This window comes from Arachis ipaensis, chromosome B07 (genome assembly GCF_000816755.2).
Source record: "Arachis ipaensis cultivar K30076 chromosome B07, Araip1.1, whole genome shotgun sequence".
NCBI lineage: Eukaryota > Viridiplantae > Streptophyta > Magnoliopsida > Fabales > Fabaceae > Arachis > Arachis ipaensis.
In genome coordinates, this window is record NC_029791.2 from 42,796,904 (window position 1) to 42,806,876 (window position 9,973).

Below are 9,973 nucleotides of genomic sequence, written 5' to 3' on the forward strand. Positions count from 1 at the left end.
TTGCTGCTTCCCACCTACTAATATTTTAAGCATGATGCCTTTAGAGTACTAAGGCGTAATAGAGTCTTGAGGCATTGAAAGAAAGGATTTCTTTAGATTTTCTACTTGAACTTTCCAACTTTGATTCAATATTTGAAGTTGATTGGGATGCTTTAAATGTTAAAATTGGTGCTGTACTTTCCCAAAAAGGTCGACCAATTGCTTTCTTTAGCGAAAAGTTTTATAATGCTAAAATGAAGTATTCTAGCTATGATAAAGAATTTTATGCAGTTGTGCGAGCATTAACCCATCATAGTCATTACTTGTTGCTTTAAAATTCATCTTGTATACTAATCAAGAGGTTTTTAAATATCTTGTTTCTCAACAAAATTCGAATCAATACCATGCAGCTTTGAGTGACTTCCTATAATTATTTTCATTTTTTCTCAAGTATAAATCCAACATTCAAAATAAGGTTGTTGATTCCTTAAGACGATGACATGTTCTCCTTTCCACCCTAAAGTTTAATGTTGTTGGTTTTGAAGTTATAAAAAAGTTATATAAGGAAGATCAAGATCTTTTAGAAATCTAGAAGTACTGTTTTTAACAACTATATCGTGGTTTTTTCATTCAAGAAGGCTAACTTTTCAAGGGAAACCAACTATGAATTTTTCATTTTCATTGTACCAATCAATTATTTGGAAAATTCATAATGGAGGATTAGCTAGACACATTAGGAGGGACAAAACATTGACCCTCATAAAGAGAAATTCTATTACCCAAAATTCAAGCGAGATGTCACTCATTACATTCATAAATGTTGTATTTGTCACATTAGTAAAGTAGAAATCAAAACACTAGTTTATACAAGCCATTATCTATTTTAATAGCTCCATAAAAAGATGTTAGCATGGACTTCATCTTGGGATTATCTAGGATACAATGACAAAAAAATTTTGTTATGGTGGTTGTTGACAGATGCTAAAAAATTATTCATTTTATATGTTGTCATAAGATAAATGATGCTTTCCACATATCATATTAGATTTGTTTATTAAAGAGATTTTGTGCCTATATGGTATCACTCAAATTTTGGAAATCTCTCTCTCTCTTTCTCTGAAATATAATATTTAACTTTTTGTGTTTTTATCTTGTTTAAATTAATTTGTTCCATCGTTATTGACACGTGATGGTGGGAAGAATTGCAAGAAAATAATAATTCCGTTAGTTTTATAGTAAAAAATGGTTAAAGTTATAGTAGAAATTATTATTTTGAATTCACTACTAGAAAATTAGTTATTACAGACGGATATTTCCGACGGATTTTATCCCATGGAAATACAGACGGAATTTCAGAGGGATTTTTTGTCGGAAAATAAAAAAATGAATTAGCATAAATTACAGACGGAAAAGAGAATCCGTCGATAATTCCGTCGAAAAAATTAATTTTTTTCATTGGAAATGATTACAGACAGAAAATCCATCTGTAATTAAATAGACAAAAATGCTATATTTTATTAAATTATTACAGACGAAAAATCCGTCTGTAATTTAAAATTTTCCGTCGGAAATATTAGAATAAGAGTTTAATTCTCGTTCCTCTCTTCATTTCTCAGAACACCCCATCCTTCGCGGGCTCCTCACCCATCCCCTCCAAATCCTTCATCGGCGGTACCTCTCGCCGTTGCACCGCCGTTGCCCGAAGCTCCATCACACCCGTTTCCCAATCTCTCCGTCACACCCAGTCACCGGTCTCTCTCTTTCATCTTCGACGCCGATTAATTTCGCCACTCTTTCGACACCGTTTTCTGTCGCTGCTCGTTGAAGCTCGTCAGCGTCGTCGCCACTTCTCCCTTTTCTTCTCGTCGCCGTTGGTTCAGGTAGGCTCCGTCGTCCCTTCCGATAACATTGATTCTCTTGCCATTGTATCTGTTCTGTTATGAAAACAATTTAGGGTTTTGTTACAGACACAGAGATGGCAAGCTTTATGTGAAGGAACTCCAATTTGTTGAGCATTGAATTGAATCAGATTGAGTATATTTTGGAATGGACTTTGTTGAATATGCATTCTACCTGTTTGTTGTTTTGTCTATTTCTGACTTTCTATTGTTGTTGTTGTCTCTTTGGGATTAGCCACATTCTTCTGACTTTCTGATTGTATTGTATCATTCAATTTTGTTAGGTCATAGCACATGGGATCATGGCTTTGATCTTTTGGTATCGTGCTAATTCTGTAGATTTAAAGAGCAAAGATGCTTTCCAATCCTTTTATATGTTTATCTTTAAGGTATGCAATTACTACTTTACACTATAAAGTGATACGAGAAATTAGTTTTCTAGGTAAATCCAAAATATTTCATGATGGAATTTATATGATAACCTGACCCTGTATTTTTAATACATTAATATTTACAAGATAATAAGATCCTTTTATGTAACTACTCAATCAATTACTTTATTATGTGATTGATGATAATATCCAAAAGAGAACTATGATGCCATTGAAAAGTCAATGTTGACCAAACTTTTCTGCTACATATCGTGGTTCAATAAATAATTTTGTATCTTGCATTGCAATACTACATTTTTATGGAACAAATCACTGTTACACGATTTGAATTAAGATCATGTAATCTCTAAGCTAAATAAATCACATCTAAAACTTCAATTTGGAAATTCTTTCTAAAAACCAAATCATCACACTTAGCTAGAGTTCGAATTCATGTGAAGCTAAGTCTTATATGATCTAACCTTTGTTTGCAGGCTGGTTATAGACATATAGACACTGCTGCACAGTATGGAGTCCAAGAAGATATATGTTAATTACTACTACGAATTTTTCAGTTCATTCATATATTGGATCTTGGTTGTCATCAATATCTATCTATTTACAGGTTGGACATGGACTTCAATCTGCTATGATAGTAGGAGTGGATAGGAAGGATCTCTTTGTCACCTCCAAATTATGGTGTATATATATATATATATATATATAATTTCCACCACTTTGTTTCATTAAGTGAAATTATTTACATTACATTAGGTGTTATTTATATGTGGAATGTGTTGACCAAATTAAGAAAACTTTGGTTGAATTAATTGCAAAAATTTTACAAATCCCAAAACTTTTTTAATTATAATGTTACATGAAAATAACATCACTGAAAGGGTTAGACCTGCCCTTAACAACACCCTTCAAGAACTCCAACTTGACTACCTTGATCTTTACTTCGTAATAATTAAGCTTCTATTGTTGCAAGTGATTTGATCAAATTTAAGGGATGAAGAAGAGTATAAGTATATAATATTAACAATAATGCAGATTCATTGGCCATTTCGGTTGAAAGATGGTGTCAGCACACCTCCTAAAGAAGGAGAAGTTTTGGAATTTGACATGGAAGGGGTTTGGAGAGAAATGGAGAAGCTTGTGAAGGAAAACCTTGTTTGAGACATTGGTATCTGCAATTTCACTCTCCAAAAGCTTGATAAGTTAACGAGCATTGCTGAAACAATGCCTTCAGTACGCCAAGTAATAAATCTTGTTGTGGTGACTAGTCTCCATGATTTTGTGGTGACTGCAGGTACATGATTTTCATATCTTATTTTCAAAGGCAAAAAAAAAAATACTTTCTACTGATTCAGGTAAAGGCTTTGAAGGCTTTAATAAAAAGAATAGTACTACTACTGTTCCATTATGGCCCTTTCCTTGTTGTATATAAAGGGGTGAGGCTGGTGGTTCCTGAGGCATAGCTATGATGTTTTCTGAGATCATAGGTATTTCTGAGATCATAGAGGACCACAAGGATAACTCTTTCTACCCCTGATGAGGTGTGTCCCGTTTAGCTAGTTTCGAAAGGTACTTCCTTCTTATTTCAATTTCATTTTTATCAATCATTTTCATGAATTTGAACTTCAATTAGACGTGTTCTTTTCTTCTTGGCAGTCACGCAATTCTTATCTATCTTGCTTCTGCCTTTTCTGGTATTACTGATCATTGGTTGGTATTATCCCCTTTTCACTTATTTAATCATAATAATTTTCTTATGACTCCACAAATATGTGAATGACCACAGTGTTAGGTACCTAGTTGTCACATCTGCGTCACTTATTTAATTGCATAAGTGGGAGGTCAAGCTGGAAGATTTAGTAATGGCCTTAGGCCTTGTTGGAAATATTTGCATGATGTTTCTGTTCTTTCTAGTATTAAGAGTGTCTTTGCTTTTGCAGTTCATTGGCCTAACTTTAGAGGGAAGTATCAAGTACCACATCTAGCTAGGACCACTGCAATGGTCCTCTTCACAGCCCATGGACTTTGCTACATTATCTTTTGGGACAACACTAATCAAATCTAAGAGGTAAATTCAATAAGCAACTTGTTCAATGGAAAGTCCTTTTTCAATCATAAACTATATAGGCTAACATTGCAAGAGCTTTCATTGTAGATGCTTGTGGAATAAAGTTGGGGTCTCAAATGTGGCTGGAGAAGTAGCTTTGCTAGCAGGATTAGTCATGTGGGCCACTAACTTACCTTTGATAAGGCAAAAACTTTATGAACTTTTTTTCTACACTCATCAACTATACATAATTTTTGTAGTCTTTTATGTACTACATGTAGGATTTTCTTCTTTCTGTGTGTTTCTTACAAGCTTTTACTTATTCTTGATCGATCGCTACCTCGGGTTCCTACAGTTCCAGCAAAAAATTTAGCTGGTTTTTGCTCGCATCTTATCTTGTGAAACTATTGAACTGAATTTCTCCAAGAATCCAGGTGAATGACAAGTTCTATATTTGAATTTGTCTCCATTTCAAGCAACATAGTATTTATTTCAATTTCCTCTCATGTTGCTACAATAGGCCGGATTCAACTTTTCATATATATTGCTCTCACGGGGACACAGAAATTGTTGAGTTTTGATCAGTGCATATAGGTAGCTAATTTCAAATCTGCACCGTGATGGCATACAAATCATATAAATCATTGATAAATTGTGTTGATCTTTTTCTCCACATCTGTTGCAGTGCTCAAATATATTCTTGACAAAAGATCAAGATATACAGTAATTGATTCTTTTGACTTCACATGTCATTTGGAACAACCAATCACTATGTGCAGGACTCATTTTTACCCCCATCAAGCAATCAATCCAGAATTCCTTTCCAGTCAAAACTTGTTTAGAAATGGGGTACATTACACTCAACCTCATGATTATATACTAAAAATAAAAGCTCAATCATTCATTACTCTTTTTCTTTGTTATTCTTTTTGTAAACTTTTGCATACTAGCTTTACAGGAGTTTGCTGAGAGGAAGGACAATAGGAAGATGGCTGAAGGATCAAAAGGAGAGGAAAAAGCAAGAAATTAGGACTCATAATGCTCAGTTGCATGCTGCAGTATCCGTGGCAGGCATAGCTGCTGCCATTGCGGCCATTGCAGCTTCAATAAAGTGTACATTGTAGAATCAATAGAGTGTACATATCAGCCATAAGAAAGTGTACATAGCTATAAAGTTCTACACTTACCATATGAGTGGTCTCTAGCTTAGCTTGCATTGTTCAAGAAATTTTAGAAAATTCTAAGGATACAACTCTACTAATGTTTGTGAGACATGGATGTAATTTTCACTCCATATGGATGTATAACTGTATATTATTGAATAAGTAGAGTTATATGCAAAGAAATATTATATAGATAATCTATTTTTCATATATCTGAAAAGAAGAAAAAAAATAATATATAATTTATATGAGTTGAGTTGAGTTTTTTTATATTTATTTTGTATGAAAACAAGTTTATTTTGCAATTAGAAAAATAAAAAAAAAATTCTATTTTACCTTAGTGACGGATTTACAGACGGATTTTCTGTCTGTAATCAGAACGTGGGATGATTTTCCAAAGTTCAAATTACAGACAGAAAATCTGTCGAAAAATCCGTCTGTAATTACAGACGGAAAATCTGTCAGAAAGTTCGTCGCCTTTGGGAAATGGATAGAAAATTTACAGAGGGAAAATCCGTCGGTAACTGGTAAAAGTCCGTCTGTAATTTTTCGACGGAAAAAAAATCCGTCGGTAAATAATTTCCGACGGGGCTTTTACAGAGGGACAAAATCCGTCGGTAATTTCATCGGTAACAAAAAATCCGTCTGTAATATAGACCAAATCCGTCTATAAATCTGTCTGTATTAATCCATTTTCTAGTTGTGATTTTTAAAATTATTAAAGGTAGCTTAAAAAATTAATATAATATTTTCAAGAATAGAACCATTAACTAAATACAAGAGCACTGAATCCCAGGAGAATTAGCATTCTGAGAATCGATCAAGTATGAACCAGCGATTCATAAACAAAAGGAATTCACGAGAAAGAAAAATAAAGTACCAATAATGTGTTCACTGCAGCGGCAAGTTTGAGCATAAGAACCTCCTCAATTGTAGCTATTGGGTCAAATTACGAAAAAAAAAAAAGGAGTATATTTGTACTGCATATATTGTATACCTAATTTATTAATGTTACACCCATTCATTATTTTTACTCTATTTATTTTTTTTAATTTTTTATTTTTTGTTCACTTTTTTTTTATTATCCTTAATTTTTCATAACATTTTCCATATCTACTTGTATTTAGTATTTAGAACGCAAAATTTGTTCTCTTTTGTTTTTTCTTTTTACATGTAATTATTAATAATTAATTTAGGTAAAAGTTGATATATTTTTTTAAAGCTATTGCTCTTTCTTTTTTTTTAATCATAAATTATTCCTTTATGGCTAGACCAAACAACAACAACAATAATAATTGGGTATTATTGGATCTGTTCAAATTTAGATTTTACAAACCCGACACTCAATCCTCTTACAATTGGATCACATCAGAATTTATCTAATTTTTTTATTACTTCTGATCCAATTATAGGATTGATTGGGTAAATCTAATTTCATGTACTTGCTTGCTCCCCTAGTTAATTCTTGTGCATAGAAGCAATTAAAACAGAAGAGTTTTGTGAGTTCATTTGGTGCATGAAGGTAATAATATACTGGGTCAACAACATCTACTTTGAAAGTCACTCTGGCAACTCCATCTTTGTTAGTTGATTGTTCAACAAGTGAAACCCAAAAGTAGTAAGTCTTCGTAATGATTAAAGGAACTATGAATGTGAGAATTATTGTCTCTGCATCTTTCAAGTTAAAAGTCATATCGTAGTATATATACAAAAATTAAAATAAGGCTTATGAAATATTCCATCGTAGAAGTGTAGATCAGGATATGCATATGTTAGCATTTTTTTTATTAGGTATTTTTTGTATATATTGATACTTTGTATACCTATTTTTTCCTTGTACATAGTTATTGCGATTTTAGGTACTGTAATTTTTTTTTTTTTTTTTGGAAACAAAAGAGCTTAATACAACGAAGTAGAGCATGAATAAAGGTAAAAATGTACAAAAGAAAAACAACTAAACCAAATCCAATCCCTACATCATCTTTGTCATTGCGATCAATAATTCTAGGAATCAACATAGTTCCGCTCTTTGTATTTTTATTATATTGATCTGGCAATTGCTTCTGCAATACTTGATGCTTTTTTTTTTAAATATCCTTTCATTTCTTCTTTGTCAAATACTCTAAATGACAAAATAAAAGTCCATCAATCACATTTTTCGGTCCTCCTTTTTAATTAACATAGATATCGAACTTTCAAAATATTTTTTCATAGTGCCAGCATCATGAATCTAGGCACATCAAACTTGCCATGAAAACTTATAAGCAACAATAAGTGGTGCACATTTTTCACATACTTGTTACATAGAATACAAACAATATCATTGTGAGGAATAATACCAAATCTATTCAGTCTATCCTTAGTATTGACTCTACATACCAAAACAAACTAAGTAAATAATTTAACTCATAGGAGAATCAAACCTCTCTATATAATGCTAGTAAAGCTATAACTTGATACATCCTTCAGTATTATTTCTATCTGCAAAATCTGCACGAATGAATTAGTAGTAAAATGCCTTTATTATCAAACTTTCACACGAATGTGTCCTTTCTCCCTCTTGTTAGCTTAGCCTCTTGTAAAATCCCATGAAGTTTATTCAATAGTTCTAATTTTTATTATATAACTTCATCCTCCACTGAAAGTTTCATACACACTCTATCCCATCCCAAAATTCACATTTCCTTACAACGGATCCTCTTTTGCTTGAAGTCGAGAACAACCTTGGAAAGGGTAATCCAATCATCTTCCTAAAATTAGATTCTCCTTCTATCTCCTAATTTCATAAACAAACATTCAATCATCTTCTTTTACTTACTACTCCTTGATTTGTAATTGACAAATGTCCATCCATAGATCTTTTCTAGTAGGTAAGGTCTGAGAAGACAACATCTAAATAGGGTTTAAAATATTACATGAGCAGACAACCTTTTGTTAAAGTGGGCAATCTTTCTTGAAAAAAATGCTACCACCACTTAAATAAAAGAGCTGTATTGCAAAATAACTGCATCTCTCACCCCCAACCATCCATTTCCTTTGGTATTTGTGATGAGCAGATATTTTATACGCTTTTTTGAATCATTTTCATATGTTTTTTAGCATGTTTTGTTTAAGTTTTATTAAGTTTTCATAGGTTTTAGTGCGAAATTCACATTTTTGGATTCTACTTTGAGTTTGTGTGTTTTTATGCAATTTCAGGTATTTTCTGGCTGAAATTGAGGAGTTGGAGCAAAAGTCTGATTCAGAGGCAGAGAAAGCAATGCAGATGCTGTCAGGATCTGACCTCCTTGCACTCGAAAGAGATTTTCTGGAGCTATAGACATCCAAATAGAGCTTTCTCAACGGATATGGAAAGATAACATCTAGGGCTTTCTAGCAATATATAATAGTACATACTTTACTTCAGAATTGAAGGCAGCTCCCAACCCTATTCTGGCGGCTAACGCCCAAGGGAGAAGAGACCAGCGTCCAACGCCCAAAAAGGACCCCCTATCCAACGTTCAATGCCCTAGAGGCCTCCTAGCACTTGGATCTCAATCAAGCTCAGCCCAAACACTCACCAAGTGGGCTCCAGAAGTGAATTTTAGCACTAAAAGACCGTTTTACCTTCTTATGTAATCCTTAGTCATTAGTTTAGTATCTATTTGAGAACTTTTACACTTTCGAGAGACTTCTAGCATATTTTCGAATTCCACATTGTATTTTCTATCAGTATGAGTCTCTAAACCTCCTAGGTTGAGGGGAGGAGCTCTGCTGAGTTTTATGGATTAATAAAGTATTGCTGTTTTATCATCAATCCGTGTTTGATTCTCTATTCTAAGATGTATCTTCGTTCTTCATCCTTATGAATGCGTTGAACTGGCATAAGGTTATTGATAAACTCTCTTTGTAGGGTTTATCTTGTATTGCATTTAGAGCATTTTGATAACCTTTCCTTACATTTATCCAATGAAATAGCATGGTTTTGTGATTGTCTCCATACTTGTGCTTAGATGTGAAAATATGCTTTTTAGACCTTTAATTTGATAATTTTGATTTGCCTTTGATTCCACTAGATGCCTTGATATGTTTGCTAGTGATTTCAGGTTGAAAAGGGCTAGGAAGAGATCAAAGGAGTGAAAGGAAAGCATACAAAATGGAGAAATCATGAAAAGCCAAAAGTTTGGAAAACCCCCATGGGCGCGCACGCGCACTATGCGCTTACGCGCAGATCGCGAAATTCTCCAGGGGTGCGCGCGTGCACTGTGCGCGCACGCGCCGATGACCACACGTGATTTTTAAAGAGGAAAACGTGCCTGGCGATTTTGGAGGGTTTCCAGCCCCATTTGGAGCTGAGTTTTTGGCGGGAAAGAGACTAAAAAGACCAAGGAATGAAGGGGGAGAGGGGGGATCTAACACAAGACACATGAGGCTAGTCTAGTTTAGTTTTAGAGAGAGAAGCTCTCACTTCTCTCTAGGATTAGAATTAGGATTAGGTTTAGTTCAATAATTTAGATC

The 9,973-nt window shown here is 33.6% G+C and overlaps 1 long non-coding RNA gene across 10 annotated transcripts; it reads left to right on the top strand.

Moving 5' to 3' along the window:
- Positions 2,925–5,682, top strand: LOC107609713. 10 transcript variants are annotated; one of them, XR_002351462.1, is made up of 10 exons: positions 2,931–3,211; positions 3,302–3,621; positions 3,754–3,835; positions 3,923–3,976; positions 4,207–4,334; positions 4,422–4,490; positions 4,669–4,747; positions 4,834–4,907; positions 4,999–5,162; positions 5,264–5,682. It is a non-coding gene; the product is annotated as an uncharacterized LOC107609713 (long non-coding RNA). The 10 variants fall into 10 exon arrangements; XR_002351463.1 differs by having other exon boundaries at positions 2,934–3,211; positions 3,302–3,560; XR_002351458.1 differs by having other exon boundaries at positions 2,925–3,211; positions 3,302–3,835.